Below are 17,525 nucleotides of genomic sequence, written 5' to 3'. Positions count from 1 at the left end.
CAAGTGCAGAAGTGGGCGTGGAGTAATGACGTGGTTTCCAGGCACAGAGGAGAGTGGGCTTGTCCAAGCTCCCAGCGAGGGTGTGTGTGTGTCTGAGCTCCCAGCGACGGAGGGGGTGTGTGTGTTCTAGTTCCCAGCGAGGCAACCGGCCTTACAATCATGGGTAAATCGATACTTCTGAGCTTCATTAATTTTATTTAGTTGTAAAATTTGGAATATAGATCAGGGGATACTTAGTGGTACAATGTTTATAAGTCTATATTTTATGCGTTTGTATTTACTACCAATTTTATTTATCTCTGACATAATCCATCAATGCTTTTTCTGCCAAAAATTCACACAGTGTTCACCCCATATATAAATGTTACAAGGATGTTTTTCAGTCTGTTGCCATGAAATTGGAATGAAAGAATTCCAATAGTCCTGTGCTGCATAATTTTCATTTTTATGCTCAGGAAAGATTTATTTCCCAGGGTAATTTTACCCTCTGCCTGATGTGATATCTCTCTATTAGAGTGGGGTCTTTCACTTTGACTGGCACTAATGAGTGCATTGTTTGTCTATCATGTGTAAAAATGTAAAGTTAACACTATTTAAAACTGTAATTTTCTCATCAAATTTCAAATGACCTTTTTCATGTCATTGAAGGTATTTTGATAATATTTGGTAAATATTTGTAACTCCGGGGTCAGTTGACCGATGGTAGACAAACAGTCATAATCTGGTAGATAATGGGATAAGATTTAAGGTTATCATTGTACAAGATTTATTAAAGTGTATTTCTCCAATAGTAGAGAAATTGACAGTAGGCACCAGCCCCCCTGTCTAGGTCTCCTCCTTCCTCTTTCTTCTTCTCTTTATCCTACTTTTCTTCTTTCTCCTTTTTCTTTCAGTGATTGGGTGTCTGCTTGAAAAATAACTCTTAAGACTTGTTGAGCACATTTCCTGGACTTTAACTGAAACAAAAATAACACTATATTGGGTAAAAAAAACTGATTTACACTTCTCTTGAATATTTGAAGGGGTCATTGTAAGTGGAAAGTAATTAAGGTGATATTTACAATATTTAACCATTTATAAGAAATGGACACACACATATCAGAACTAAAGCTGTATGTAATGTTAAAACAAAGACCTAGTGAGCTAGCTTTCACTCTATTGGTTACTGGATTATGGGGCATTTTCTGGATTGGGAGACCTGTGGTAGCACCAGGGTGAGTGAGAGTTAGACCATGAGCTATTTGCCAACTTGTATAGAAGTGTTTTGAATATTTAAACAACATGTAGAAATATATTAAAACATATCACCTGAATATCAGCTTTAGAAATAAAAAAAGTCTAATTATTAATACTCTGAAATCTTGGTTGTCTGTGTTTTTTCCCACCCATAGAGATTTTAAATCTAATTAATTAGGCCAGGTAATATAGAAAGGGTTGAAATGTCTTCAAGTCCCAAAGTACTCTTCAGGTAAAGGCTAGAGGAAAGCAAAGGAAAGGATTTTTTTATCATGTCTGTTTTAGCACAGGGTTCTATTTAGATTAAATTTAAAGTAATATTTAGTAATAACTTTCTCTTTACACATCAGTGAAAATAATCTTCATGAATTGAAAAATACTAAAAATATTTTTGAATGGTTAAGGTGAACTATTTAATAGAAATAAAGGGCATCTTTAAGTGAGAGAAATTATATCACAGAGACACACTTTTCAACTGGAAATTTACCTTTTTGCCAGTAAACAGCATGAATTATTGCAATTCTTGAGTTTGTGATGCAATGTACAAGAACATACAAAGTTTTTTTTTTTGTGCTGTTAAAATTTATTAAATACTTTTATAGTTTAAGCAGCATAGGCCCAGAAAATTGTAAACAACATGAATAATACCATAATGAAAACATTTGCAGAGGAACAAAGCAATGTTTGCATATAATATTGGACAGAACACAAAGAAGATGGCAAATTCAACCTCAGCCAAAGCTACTGATGCCCTGTCTGAAATATATTCCTATGTTGGTTAAACTATGGGCTGACAGACACTTGTATGGGTTTTCTTTCCTTTTGAGTCTAAAAGAAATATTTTAAATAATAGTTGTCACATACAAAGTGATAAGGAGGGATGATTTCAGCAAAGCTTATGATTCTAATAGGTGTTGTCTGAGTTGAAACTTGGTCAGTTAGTTTCTCTTTGTAGGATTTCAGAGGTAAAAGTAATGTTACCAAATATCTAATAAACTCTGTTTAGAAACACTTGGTTTTTAAAAGCCATAAAGTGAGTTTGTTTCCCGGTCTGAACAATTGGCCAAACTGTATTCATTAACTGAATAAATGAGATTGACGTTTCTTTGCATCTTCTAAAATCTTTAATATTGGTCAAATAATGATTTTTTTTCTCCTTTAGATATGGTTACTAATAAAAATCCTTATCTAGGGTATTCAATCAAAAGGCTTCTTTTCATCTCACTGAATGCTGTCTGTACATTTTATTCTCAGTTTTGGACTACTATTCTTTTTTACTATCTTAATAGAAACATTGCTCAAATAATTTTATGAAATTTGGTTAACAATACAAATTCAAAGAGCTTTTTATGGTTTCCCAAAGATCCTTGAATCACATACATAGCATTCTTGTGTGTATGTTTCTATATGCACATATGTGTTCATGTGTATGCATTATATTATATATCTACATATATTATAAATATTCCAGATAAACATAGTCATGCTTAGCATATTCTATATGTATGTTTCATACAGACAGACATGCACCTGCACACATATAAACATAAAATATTCATTATTGATATAGATGTTTTAATTTTGTATTTCATTTTCTCTTCAAAAAATGGATGAGCCAAATCTTAATTTATTCACTTCATACATAATAATGGGTGAGCCAAATCTTAATTTCATATTTACTTAATATATTCATATTTAATATGGGTGAGCCAAATCTTAATTTATTCACTTCATACATAATAACACAAAGTTTCATTGACATCTTGCTCTTTAACACAGACAGCTAGTAGGTGACCTTATTATAATTATTTTTTATAGGTCAAGTATTCATTCTACTAGATATAGCTTTACTCACAAAATCCATTTATGGAAGTAAAATCAATGCTCTTAGCATCATTTTATAAATAAACATATGGGAAAATATAAATATTAATTTTCCTACTGTCCAACAGAATGTCTGATGTCTGAAACAAAAGCACAATGTCTAGCTTTTTATTTTAGTGTCTACCTTTATATTATACAGGAACTCTATGCATAGAAATGGAATTTCTAATAAACTATATGAAGATATAGATCATCCAAATAACTCTATATAGATACCAGATCTGGAACACCTGCCATGAGTCATTTCTAGAACACCTGTCATGAGCCTAAAATTCAGATTTGATTTAAATTTGTTTGCTCTCACTTAATCAGTTTAAATTGGAGACCCTTAACTCATAGAGAATTCTGGATGGATGCTAGGAGAGAAAAATCAACTTTAAAACCAGTTTTATAATGGAAGAAATGGGCCTCACGTTCAGAAAAGAAAATTCAATAAACCAAACTTATTCATTATTTAAGGTACAGCTAAATACAATCAAGGATTTATGAACATATCCTCTTAGGCTCACTACATTTGTGAAGAATTCAAATAAAACTGCTCTTCCTGTCCTGTGGGAGTCTGAGGGAGAACTCTAACTTTGTGAGCATAAAAGTATTTCTTCCAACAGATGAGAGAAGTCAAACTTCTATATTATGGATCAGAGGGAATTTCAATTGGCCAGAATGCAGTGAAAAGAGGGCTCTCATGAGTTTAATTCACCAGAGTACAATGTTTATTGTATTAAAATATCTTTTTGGTATTGCTTTTTCTAAAAGTATTTTAGATTGCTTGAGTCTACTTTATGGCTGTAGAACAGTTGACACTAATGAATAAGAAAGCATTTGAGGATGAGAATCAGAATTCAAGGATGTATATCTAAATATCTTCTCTGGAGATGCCATCATCTCCATGACTAAAAAGCAAATTCTTTTTGTGACCTAGAAAGTGGTTATTCACCCATGGAGACACACCTTTTTCTAATATATAAAATAAAAAACATTGAACCAGAAAAGTGTTAAAGTAATTCTTAGCATTAATATATGTACCTTTCTGATTTTACTTTTTTATATACTTTTTCTTAGCATTAATATAGGTGCCTTTCTGATTCCTTTTTTATATAAAAAGGAAACAATAACATTGAGCTATGTTGAAAAGAAAAAATCCTATAGAAGCAGATATTATTTATGATTTCTGAAAATCTGGGATGAGAAAATCTTACCTAGAAATTACAATCTGTGGAATATAGTAACTCATGGATAGTTTAAACTGGTACCTGGCAAACTCAATCCCACCTAAAAGGCTGAAATAAAATACTGCAGCTCATAAAGACATTGTTTTGAATAGCAAACTAGTAAGGAGAATATGAGGAAAGGTTCTATTTAAAATATTATAATACCCTCAGCTTTTCTGTAGGAAAAATGAAAGTGAAATATTCAATGTACAATTGCTGCTAATACATGGATATTTTTCAGAATAAGACTCATTTAGAGTAAATTATAGTAACATTATCTGTAAATGTCTTTAATATATGAAAATTACATTTTGGCAAATTTGGAAGCTATTATCTAAGAAAGAGTATATATGTAAAGAAACCCTCTACTCAGCTGTTTAATATTTTTGTGAGGTCTACTTTCTGAATAACAAGATTACATCTTGTGGGATGTTTTATATGTGTGTGTGTATGTATGTGTGTGTGTGTGATATATTGATTTTAGTGTTGATTTGTGATTTGCTACTACATTTTTCACAGAATCAGGTTAGTTACTAAATCTGATGATAATCTGAAAATAATCTGATGAAAATCTGATAAAAATGTTATATACTCCGTCCCTTGTTTCTGAGAAGAATCATTAAATGTTTTCTGAGTTTGAATAGATGATTTAAAGTTTCTTAGAATGTATGTGCAAGAAGATGCAAAAACTGTTTACTTGGCTTTACTTAATAATGCTGAGAATTACTTGAACACTTTTCTGGTTCAATGTTTTTCATTTTATAGATTAGAAAAATGTACGTCTCCATGAGTGAGTAACCACTTTCCAGGTCAACAACGTAATTGTTGTTGTTGTCATCATTTTCCTTCAGCTGTCACTAATGGGAATTGCTAAGGTTGAATTGAAATAAAATAAATCAGCGCTATAAAGAGCAGAAAAATTAGATGATATTGCTCTGGATAAATAATAAAATATCTTCATGGAAAGGAGCCTAAAATTATCTGTGCTCTCCAATTAATAGTAAACTCATTCACAGAGAGAAGTGATTTGCCCAAATTCCAATAAAAAGTTGATAGCGTAACAGAGACCCAAACAAAATCAAGTTTCTTGAACCTCTATCCAAGTCCTCATTCTTCTCATTCTTGTATGTCACAGTTTTAAGCCATGGTAAATTTCCTGATAATAATCAACACTAGTAATATGTTTCTTCATTACAAATATCAAATGCCCTGCTGAGTGTCACTTTGATGAGTTAATGGAAGAGGCTGATATATATGTAACATAATTTATATGGGTCCTGTGCATTTGGGGAATCAGTCACTTCTTCCAGATTTTAAAGACTGTTTTTGGTGATTAGAAACATTGACCTACAGGTGGGTGCAAGGCTGACAATAATTTTTGGAAACAAATGCAAAATTAGATTAATGGGGTTACATCAAACTATAAAGTTTCTGTACAAAATAGAAAATAATCAACAAAGAAAAAAGGTAACCTATAGAATAGGAGAAAATGTTTACAAAATATATGTCTAACAAAGGGTTAATATCCAAAATGTTTAAGAAACTCATGCAACTCAATAGCAAAAATGCCCAGATAACTCAATTAAAAATATACAAAGGATCTGAATTGACTTTCTCAAAAAAAAAAACAAAAAACTCGACATACCAATGGTAAGTAGGTATCTGAAAATGTCCTCAACTTATTAATCTTCAAGAAAATGTAAAGAAAAACCACAATGGGATAGTATTTTATGCATATTAGAATGACTATTCCAAAATCAAATGTAACAAGTGTTGGTGAGGATCTGGGTACCCTTTTACAGTTTGTTGGGAGTGAAATTGATACAGCCATTATAAAAAAACTATATGGAGGTTTCTCAAAAAATTAAAAATAGAATTAGCTTACAATCCAACAGTCCTACTTTTAGGTGTATTTTTGAAGGAAATAAAATCAGTTTTCTCAGAAAGATCTCTGCTTTCTCATGTTCATTTCAGCATTTATTCATAATGGCCCAAATATGGAAGCAATCTAAGTGTTTGTTAATGGGTGACTATTTGTTTAAAAAATTGATGTACACACACACACCCCCCCTCACATACACACACAATGAAAGATTCCTTTGTTTAACAAAGAAAAAGAATCCTTCTATTTGTGAAAACATGGATTCACTTAGAGAACAGCATATTAAGTTAAATAAGCCAAATAATATGTAATGTCACTTATATGTAGGTGTAATACAAAAATGTCAGAATCATGGAAACAGAGAGAAGAATGCTGGTTAATATGGAATGAGGAGGTGGAATACTGAAAGATGTTGGTCAAAGGGTAAAAGTTTTCAATTATGCAAGATAAATACATTCTAGTGACCTAATGTAAAACAATGTGACTATATATAGTTTAAAATATTGTACACTTCAAATCTGCTAAGAAAGTAAATAAAAGATTTCTCCCTACACTCACAAAATGGTAAATATGTGAGGTGATGAATATGCTAATCAGCTTGAGTGTGCTTACTGTTTCACCATGTATATGTATATCAAGCCATCAAGTTGTAGAACTTAACTATGTACATTATATCAATTGTCAGCTATGCCCCAATGAAGTTGAAGAAAAAGGAGAAAAAAGGAAAAGATTGTACATATCCCTAAGGTGTGGAGAATTTATGCCCTATTAGGTATATTGGGCTGAGGGAGTGGGAGAGGTTGTTTCTAAAATTTTTCTCATAATAGACCTGAACAAGGTAATTGGTGCTAACTAGAACAGGAAAGAACAAGTGTTATTTTTAATGATTCCATAATGTGAATATGAATTGTTACTTTTATTCATTTCATTTTTCTGAATATGGATTACATTAATTCTGAGAAAAAGAGTAACTATATAAGCTATCTGAAGTTTATGAAATAATTCTTATACCTGTTTGCAATATAGTTGCTACATAAAAAAGAAGATGCATTCTTTGTCTTCATGTTCTTTGAAGAATGTAGAGGATAAATCTTGATTGTTTGTCCTGAAAAAAACCCATAATTTCTTTGTCTCTGCTACACAAATTTAGAACTCAAAGGGAGATGCATTACCACAAATAATGCAGGAACAAGCAACTTTCCTTTTAAACCACCTTTGGAAAAGCTATTTATGTAAATTGAAGTCTGACCTGTCGTGCTCATTTATTACTCTGCCACTTTTTTTCATTGCAATTCATTGCTCTTCTTGCTCTTGTTTTCTCATATTAGATTTGCCAGATGAATTTTTAATAGCATGACTTCAAAACACTATAGAAGTAAATGATGTTTATATTTTGCTTGCAAAATCAAACTAGAAGAATAACTTGCCTACAAATTGACCCTGGTAAATTCCTAAAAGCTATAACTTCACCCAGACATTCAGATGTGAAAAATTGGAGATAGCTTTAGGCAACAAGAGCTTCCAATCTCAGGGTGATAGCATGGAGGCAGGGTGTGAACACTAAGGAGGAATATCATTCAATGGGATTTGCTTTTGCTAGACTACCATAATCTATGGGTATGAAAGTTATCACTTTATCAAATGCACAATAAACACCTTTGAGAATATGGCTTTGAGAAAATGCTTTGAGAATATTTGTAATCATTATGATTTAGCAAATATATTTGAATATATATTAATCCAAGAACAATTTGGAATATTTATTGTCTAATTGATTTTTGATAATTTGGTATTTATGATTCAAACTGATTATGTCTCAGATTTCTTCAGGTTCATTTGTAGAGGAAATCGGCATATGTGGCTTAATATTTCCTTGGCAGGAAATGGCAGACTCTATTATTGAGGAAGCTACTATTTTGTTACGGAAATCAGGTATTACATTTGTCTGAGTGTTTGGTAATAAATACAAGCTGAGATTATGCAATATAAAGTCCTTAGTATTAAATGGATTAGTCAATAAAGATGTCTGAAAAGAAGTTTTGAGAATCATCTTCAAGAAGGAAACAGATAAGGATTTATAATAAATGTTTTGTTAATTATGAGACCAAGAGAACAAAAAGCCCTTTCCTTACTTAGATCAATGTCTTTCTAAGTACATATTTTTTTTGAACTAGAATTTTATAAAATATCTCATGATGTTTTTTGAAGAAACTTGGGAAAGTTCAACCATTTCTTTTTACATAAATATTTAATACATTTATTCTGTGGCCATGTCATCTTTAGAAGATCACAGAATAAAATAGAACCTACATAGGTATTAAAATGAGAGAAAGTTAGATTCATATCCTAGTTTTCCATTTTCTCACTTTGAGACTACAGTCAGTTTAACTTCTCAAAAATGGAGAAAACACTTGACTCAGAGTTTTTGAAAGTATTAAATACAATTGCGTATGTAAAACCCTGGTACTATGGCCTGCACAAAGATACTAATACTGCTTTCCTCACTCTTAGGTCTAAATTTCCAAAACTATGTTCCACAAAACAATAGTTCTAGTAGATTCTTTGTGGAAAATACAAATCTTGTATGTTCATCCTCTGAATGTTACAGTGCATATTATTGTCTCTGAAAGGATAATTGGGATTCAATGCTATTTCCTCCATTACTTCCTTTTCCTAATGAGAGTAGCAGATCATAAAAAGCAAATAATTTAAAGAAAAAATAGCAATTTAACTGTGCAAATGTAGAATTCAGAGAGTCATTTAATTAATTCTGAGGCTCTGTTTTCTTATCTGTAAAAACCATTCCTTTATTCTTGAATTAAAACTTATTGTGGGCTGACTATGCTGAAAATGCTATGAAGGGCAGGGAGTACAAGGATGTAAACACATAACCACTGAATTCAAGAATGCAGCCTAAGAGGGAACCAAACAGACAAAAACTGAAAATAAAAAGAGATGGAGGTTAAAATAGACAAAGTTATAAGTATCATGTACACTGTGATCCTATGGAGGCAACATGTAGGGCAGTGCTGCAGCCTGATAATATTCAGAAAGACCTCATGGAGCAATGAAACTTCATACACGTGTTTATCTGTTCAACACATTATCAGTGAGATTCTACTGAGTGTCAGACACTATTGTCAGTGTTAGTGATACAGTGGGCACATAAATATAAAAATGGTCTTAACTTCATGCCACTAATGTACTAGCGGATACACAAACAAAAAGCATTTAGATAAATGCTACAAAAAAAGAAAACAGGAGAGGAGGTAGTATGAAAGGAGTTGCTATATTGGACAGGGGAGACAGGAAAGACCTCTTGGAGAACTCTAGTTAATCCTGTTAATTCCATTTGTTCATCCATTATATTCTTGAACAAACATCCACTGTGTTATAGTAAACTGCATTTATGGATAAAGTACATCAAATAAAACATCCTTTTTGGAATTGCACAGTTAGAGGCATTTTTATAATGATATACAACGTAGTAACTAGCACTAGAAGCAATATACAGATGTACTTCATGTAATTGTACTTTTCTTTATTACGCTTCACAGATATTATATTTCTTACAAATTGAAAGTTTGTTGCAACCCTGCATAGAGCAAGTATTTGAGCACCATTTTTCCATTAGTATGTGTTCACTTTGTGTCTCTGCATCACAATTCAGTAATTATCACAATATTTCAAAACTCTTCCACCATTCTTAGGCCTATTATGGTGATCTGTGATCAGCAATCTTTGATAATAGTATTGTAATTATTTTGGGACAATGAAATACGCATATACTGACTGCTCTACCAGCTGGCTATTTCCCTTTCTCCTTCTTCTCAGGCCTCTCTATTCTCTAAGATACAACGATATTGAAATTAAACCAGTTAGTAACTTTACAGTGGCCTCTAAGTGTTCAAGAGAAAGGGAGAGATGCATGCCTCTTACTATAAATAAAAAGCCAGAAATGATTAAGTGACATTAAATGACAAAAGCTGAGACAGGATGAAAGCTAGGCCTCTTGTGCCAAAGTAAGCCAAGTTGCAAATGCAGAGGAAAAGTTCTTGAAGGAAATTAAAATGCTACTCCTGTAAATATATGAATGATAAGAAAGCATAATAGCCTTATTGCTGATATGGAGAAAGTTTTAGAGGTCCGGATAGATGATCAAAGCAGCAACAACATTCCTGTAAGCCACAGTCCAGAGGACAGCCCTGATTCTCTTCAATTCTGTAAAGGGTGAGAGAGGTGAGGAAGCTGCAAGAAAAATTGGAAGCTACCAGAGATTGGTACATAAGTATTAAAGAAAAAGATCATCTCCATACATAATAGCACAAGATGACGCGTCACGTGCTGTGTGAAGCTGCAGCATATTATCCAGAATATCTAGCTATGAATATCATTGATGATGGTGGCTACAATAAGCTGCATCTTTTAAATAGAAATGAAACAGCCTTGTTATGAAAGAAGATGCCATCTAGGACTTTATGAGTTAAAGCAGAGAAGCCAATGCCTGGCTTCAACGCTTCAAAGAACAGGATAACTCTTGTTAGGGGCTACTGAAGCTAAGTTGAAACATGCTCATTTACCACTCCAAAAATCCTAGGGCCCTTTAGAACTATGCTAAATCCACTCTGCTTGTGTGATTAGAACAGCATTGCCTGGAAGACAGCATATCTGTTTACAGTGTAGTTTACTGAATATTTGAAGTGCACTGTAGAGATCCACTGTAGACAAACATGTATCTTTCAAAATACTACTGCTCATTGACGATGCATCTGGTAACCCAAGAGCTCTGATATAGCTGTACAAGGTGATTCATATCATTTTCATAGCTGCTAATTTAACATCCATTCTGTAGTATACAAATTAAACAGTAATTTTGACTTATTAAATTTTATCTTGTTATTAAAGAAATGCATTTCATAAGGCTATAGATTGTAATTCCTCTACTGGATCTAGGCAAAGTAAATTAAAAACCGTCGGGAAAATATTTACCATTCTATATACCATTAAGAACATTAGTGATTCATGAGAGAAGATCAAAATACCAAAATTAACAAGAATTTGCAGGAAATTTATTTTGACTCTAATGGATGACATTTACAGTTTCAAGACTTCAGTGGAAAAATTAACTCCATGTAATGGGACTAGCAAGAAAAATGGCACTAGAAGTGGACCCTGAAGATTTGACTGACCTGCTGAAATCTCTTAGTAAAACTTGAATGAAAGAAGAGTTGGTTCTTACAGATGAGTAAAGAAAGCAGATTCTTGAGACAGAATGTCCTCCTGGCAAAAATGTTGTAATACTGTAAAATCGTCATTAAAGATTTAGAATATTACATAAACTTACTTGACAAAGCAGTGGCAGGTTTGAGAGGATTGACTCCAATTTTGAAAAAAGTTCTGTTGTGGATAAAATGCTATCAAACAGCATCAAATGCTACAGAGAAATAGTTCATGAAAGGGAGAATCAATTGATGCAGTGAATTTCATTGCTGCCTTATTTTAAGAAATTGCCATAGCTACCCTGCCCTTTAAGAACCATCTTCCTCATCAGTAAGCAGCCATCAACTTTGAGGAAAGACCATCCACCAGCAAAAAGATTATGATTCACTGAAGGCTTTGTTAGCATTTTTTAGAAATATTTTTAAATTAATATAAATACATTATTTTTATAAATAATGTCATCACACTCTTAACAAATGATAGCATAGTGTAAACATAACTTTTATATGCAGTGAGAAACCAAAAAATGTGTGTAACTTGCTTTATTATGATATTTTCTTTATTGCAGTAGTTTGAAACCAATACCGCAATATCTCCAAGATATGCCCATGCAGGATACCTGCAACCTCTCTAAAAAGTTCCTTCATACAACTTTGTAGTAAATTATCTCACCTTTGACAGAAGGCATTTACTGAACTACATTATATCACTACAGTTTATTTAGTCTGTCCTACAATTTTATAAAAATGAGATGAATAGAATAGGTATTCTTTTGTGTCTGGCTTTCAGCATAAAATGTTTGAAACTTATGTTGTTTATGTATCAGTGATTTATTCCACTTTATCTCTGAGTCAAATTTTTAAAAATATACTATAATTTTCCATGAATCCAACAATGGCCATATGGACTATTTTATGTTTTTAAATTATTATGAGTAGATCTGCTATGAAAATTTGTGTACAAGTGTTCTATGAATATGTAATTTTTATCTTTTGAGTAATACATAGGGGTGGAATTTATCCTCAATACTTTGCCATTTTGGACCAGATGATTCTGTGTTGTGGGAGGCAGTTCTGATGTTTAACAGCAACCTGCTCTTTACCCAACTGGATGCCAATAGCACCTGCTGCCAGCTGTGACTAATGAAAATAACTCTAGATACTGCCAAATGTCTCCTGGGAAGCAAAATTAGCCCACAGTTAAGAACTGCTGGTTTAACTGATTTGAAAATGTCAAATTGTTTTCAAAAGTTGTGGTATACTTTTGTTGCAGATAGGTAAGCCCTGAAGTTGGGGCTTAACCCGGAAAGGTCCTTGGCTTTGTCCAGGAAAAAATTCAAGAGCAAGGCGGTGGTGTTAGACAGCAATCTTTTATTAAACAGTACTGCTCCTTGTGGAGTAGGGCTAACTCATAGGCAGTACACCCAGAGTTGGCAACCTAAGAGCTCTTGACAAGTGTATTTATACTCAAGTAAACTCACTTTCAATTACGTGTAAATTAATGGGTGGGTCAATGCAAATTGAGGGGCAGGTTATTTATAACTTTCCAGGAAAGGGGTAGTAACTTCTGAGTTGTTATCATGACATTTGTAAACTGTCATGGTGCCAGTCGGTGTGTTATGCAAATGAGTAATGAGGGCAGCTAGGGATCCCTTCAGGCACTATCTGCTGATTCTAGCTGGTTTCTTTGCTTCATCCCATCTGGACCAGATCCTTTTTTGGTCAGTAGTGTTGTGAACAGCAAACAAGTTCTGCTAGTCTCCTACTTCACTTTTGCATCCTCTCCAAGAACATAGGCATTACTCTGCATCCTCAATAATAGTTGGCAATGCCAAATTTTTTAATTCTTATCATTCTAGAACTATCAGGGCTTAATTTTTTAATTTGCATTTTTTGGATTTCTAATGATGTCAAACATATTTGAAAGTTATTCTTTTTTGAATTATTTTCAAATCTTTACCCACTTTTAACTTTTTTTCTTAAAATAAGTATAGATTTGCATACATTTAAAATAAACAATACAAAGTGATCATGTGTAAACTATGTACACTTTCACCTGTGATGAAATTTTTAAAAGTTGTAGTGTAATACCATAATCAGGATACTGGAAGTGATGCAATCTATCAATCTTATTCTAGTTTCAGCAGCTTTGTTGTGTGTATGTCTATGTGTGTGTGTGTTATTTAGTTGTAAATAATTTTACCACATACATATATAGGTTTCTGAGGTTTCTATATTCACAGAGTCAAAAACTGAACGGTTCCATAACTACAAGAGTCCCTATTTCTCTTTTCTAAGCACACTCCCCTTCCTCTGTCCCATTCCACTCTTTTAAAACCTATCAACCACAGATCTCTTCTTTGCTAAAATTTTGTCATTTCAAAAGATATTTACAAATGAAATCAGTAAACTATAGAGATTGACTTATATAACTGAACATAATTTCCTAAAGATTCATGTGCTCTCTTTGTATCAATATTTCATTTCTGTTTATTGCTGAGTAATATTTGATTATGTGTTTGTCACAGCTTATCAGCTTATTTTAACGTTCAGTTGCTGAAGGATGTCTGAATTGTTTTCCAGTTTTGGACTATTGCAACTAAAGTTGCTATGATCATTTTTATACAACTTTTTAGAAAACATAAGTTTTCTATATTCTCACATAAATGCCCATAAATGCAATTGCTTGGTTATATGATAACTGCATGTATAATTTCATAAGAAACTGCAAATGGTTCAGAATGATTGTACCATTTACATTTCCACTAGCAATGTATGACTGATCAAGGTTTTTTTTTTTCAATATTAGCGTGTCACTTTTTTTTTTTTTTTTTTTTTTTTTTGCTACACTGATGGGTGTGTAATGATATTCCACTATGGTTTCAATATATATTTCTCCAACAGCTAATGATGTTCAATGTCTTTTCATGTTTACATCCTTTTCTCTTAGATATTTGTATGTTTAGTCCATTATGTTACTGCATTGTTTGTTCTTGTTACTGTCATAATAATTCTTTACACACTGTGGAGACTAATTATTTGTCAGACACATAGTGTAAACATACTTTTCCCCAGTCTGTAGCTTGTTTTTACATCCTCTAAACAAGATCTCTGTAGAGCAAAGTTGTGTGTATGTGTGTGTGTGTTTGTGTGTGCATGTGTTTTGATAAATCTATTGATTTGCAAAGGGTACCATGACAAATTATCAAGAACTTGCTGGAACAGAAAAATAGAACTTTATTTTCTCACAGCTGTAGGCCAAAATTCCAGAATCAAGGTTTTGGCAGGACTGTACTCTCTGAAGCTCCCAGAAAGAATTCATACTTGCCTGTTCAAGCTTCTGGTGCTCTAGGCTTTCCTAGGCTTGTAACTCATGGACTTAAATCTTGACTTCCATTTTCACATGGCCTTTTTGTCTTTCTCTCTGTGTCTCTCCTCTCTGTGTCTCTTTTAAGAACTCTTGTCCTAGATTTATCCCATCTGAATAATCCAAGATGATCTCATCTCAATATCCTCAGCTTAATTACATCCACAAAGATCCCTTCTCTAAACAAGGTCACAGTTATAAGTTCAGAAAGGTGAGCATATTGCTTTTAAACAGCATTCAACCCACTACAAGTCCCATTTATCAATTTTTCCATTTTATTTTTTATAATTTCTATTTATTTTCTGAGATTGTCTACTTCTCATTTGTTTCAAATAAATTTTAATTGCTTAAATTAATTGTTTAATTAAAGTCATTAATTTGCAACACTGATTCATCTCTGTGTTGGAGTCAGTTGATTGTCTTCTCATTCAGGTTGTTATCTTCTTATTTCTTGCTTTGTGTAGTAATTCTGAATTGTATGCTAGATGTTTGACTTAGGAGAAGATGGGTCATATTTAAATCTTTTATTTTAGCAGACACTCACTCTATTTAGCTCTAGCATGCTGGTTTGGTCTATTATATTGTTTTAGTGGTAGTTATGTTTTCATAGCCTTTGAGGTATGATTTGATGTGTTTGCTTTATATGGTGCTGCTGGGGACACCTAGTGTTACTGATGTTGCTGCCCAAGGCAAAGGAAGGGTTTCCCAGGCTGGGCCCTGGGTGGAGAGGCAGGTGTCAGGCCTGAGGGCATAAAGAGCCTTCCCTGGCTAGACACTTGTTTGTTGGTATCCCTTGCCCATTGCTTTTCCTTTTCATTGGCACTTCAAATGGAATTTGTCTCCTGATGCTCTCTCTGCTATATTCCTATTATTTTACCCAATTCTTGCCATTTTGGAAGTAGAGATAAAAGTTTGCAAATATTCTCTTGTGTTCTGATTTAGTCTCAGCCTTATGCAGGCACTATGTCCAAGAATCTCATGGGGGTTTTGTCACAATTACTCAGGCCCCTTCTCTACCTGTAATGGTGGGGCTAACACTTATCCATGCCCTTTGCCATGACACAGAGATTTTTTTATTGCTCTTATCTCCTTAACTCAGCTTCAGTGGGCTACCTAGGGTTTTTAGGTGACAATCTGTTGTCTTTTTATCTGAAGACAAATACCTTTATTCTATAGAGGAGGAAGATGAGAGGATTCAAGGCAAAGTTTCAACAGTTTCACCTACGCCCTTCCTGTAGCTAGTCTCAAAAGGCAAGATTCCTTAGGATTCTTTCTAATTGTCCCTGTGAGTGTCTGGTGGGGTTCATGGAGAAAAGTCCTTAAGAGGTGTGAACTTTCCCTAAATCTGCAATCCCTAAGGGATTTCCATTTTCACACTAGCTAAAACTTGACCCTCAATAATAAACATTTCAGCTGAATTATTTTTACTGGCTTATTTCATGTCCTGTGGTACCGATCCACATTGGGGATTAGTTGGATGTGAGAATTCACTTCTTTGATGTGTTCAAAAAAGTCATTAATTTGTAGTCTGTCTAGCTCTTTCATTGTTCTAAGTGTGGGAACAATGGTCTTTCAGGCTTTATATTTCTCTGAACTGAGAATGAAAAGCTTCTCTTTGTGATTTTTTATGGGTATTTATTGAATAATATAATGAAATCTGGTGAAACAACCAATGAACCCACAAATTAGCTCATTACAAATGAATGTGTTTCTAATAATGTGCCGCTTTCTACCACATTTCCGTTTCCATTCAGATGAAAATGCTAACTCCATTGTTTTTTTTTAGCATTTCATTACCTGTGCATTTTTAATCTTAATACACACACACACACACACACACACACACACACACAGAGGCACACACGGAGAAACATGTATATATTTCAAATGTATTTCTGGTTTGACAAAATTTTGCTTTTATTAATTTCTTTTATTATTCTACTTAGGTATACATTGGTTCCCTGGCTACCCATCCAAGATGGCTAAGCGGTTCACTGTGCTTGAAAACTTGTATTCTCTTCTCCAGCATAAATAATGGTTTCATGTGTAAGTATATGGGAATGGAGCTATCTACAAAGCAAGTAATTTAAGCAATTTTCCGGTATCATAATCAGAAGATATGGCTTATTTCACCTTGATGAATCTCAAATACTCAATATCTTTGACTAGCAAAAATTCAGCACATCAGAAATAATTGATTTTTCTTATTCTGTCTGATCCAATATGGAAATATTAGTGATTAATCTGAAAACAACTTTTAAATTAACAATTTACAGAGAGCTGAAACAAAATTTGATGTTATATGCACTTGGAAAATTGATCTGTAAGAGTATAACTTTGACATTTACTTAAAAAAAACCCTAACAAAATAGAGTTGGGTGCTATTTAATTGTGATTCTTACAATAGTGTTTCCATGCTCTAGTAATACATAAACTGCTTTTGAAAGCATATTTCTTCTAGCATTTATATAGAGCCTGATTGACATAATTATTTTAGAATAATTATGCCATTTGAAAATTTGAACATAGTGTTTCATTTCCTATTCATACATATACACACATACACACACAGATGAAACAAAGGTATTTTACTAAAAGGGTTTAAATTGCAATTAGATACTTATTATTATATCCTCAGTGCCATCAGGGCACTCTGCCACTCTCTTCTGTCTGTCACTGGGCTTTTAGAACACAAAGTCTGTTATAGACAGTGCTCCTACATTATG

The sequence above is a fragment of the Aotus nancymaae genome, unplaced genomic scaffold (genome assembly GCF_030222135.1).
Source record: "Aotus nancymaae isolate 86718 unplaced genomic scaffold, 86718_ANA_hifiasm-v0.15.2.pri h1tg000017l, whole genome shotgun sequence".
NCBI lineage: Eukaryota > Metazoa > Chordata > Mammalia > Primates > Aotidae > Aotus > Aotus nancymaae.
The sequence above is the reverse complement of the archived record's forward strand: the minus strand, read 5'-3'. Positions refer to the sequence as shown.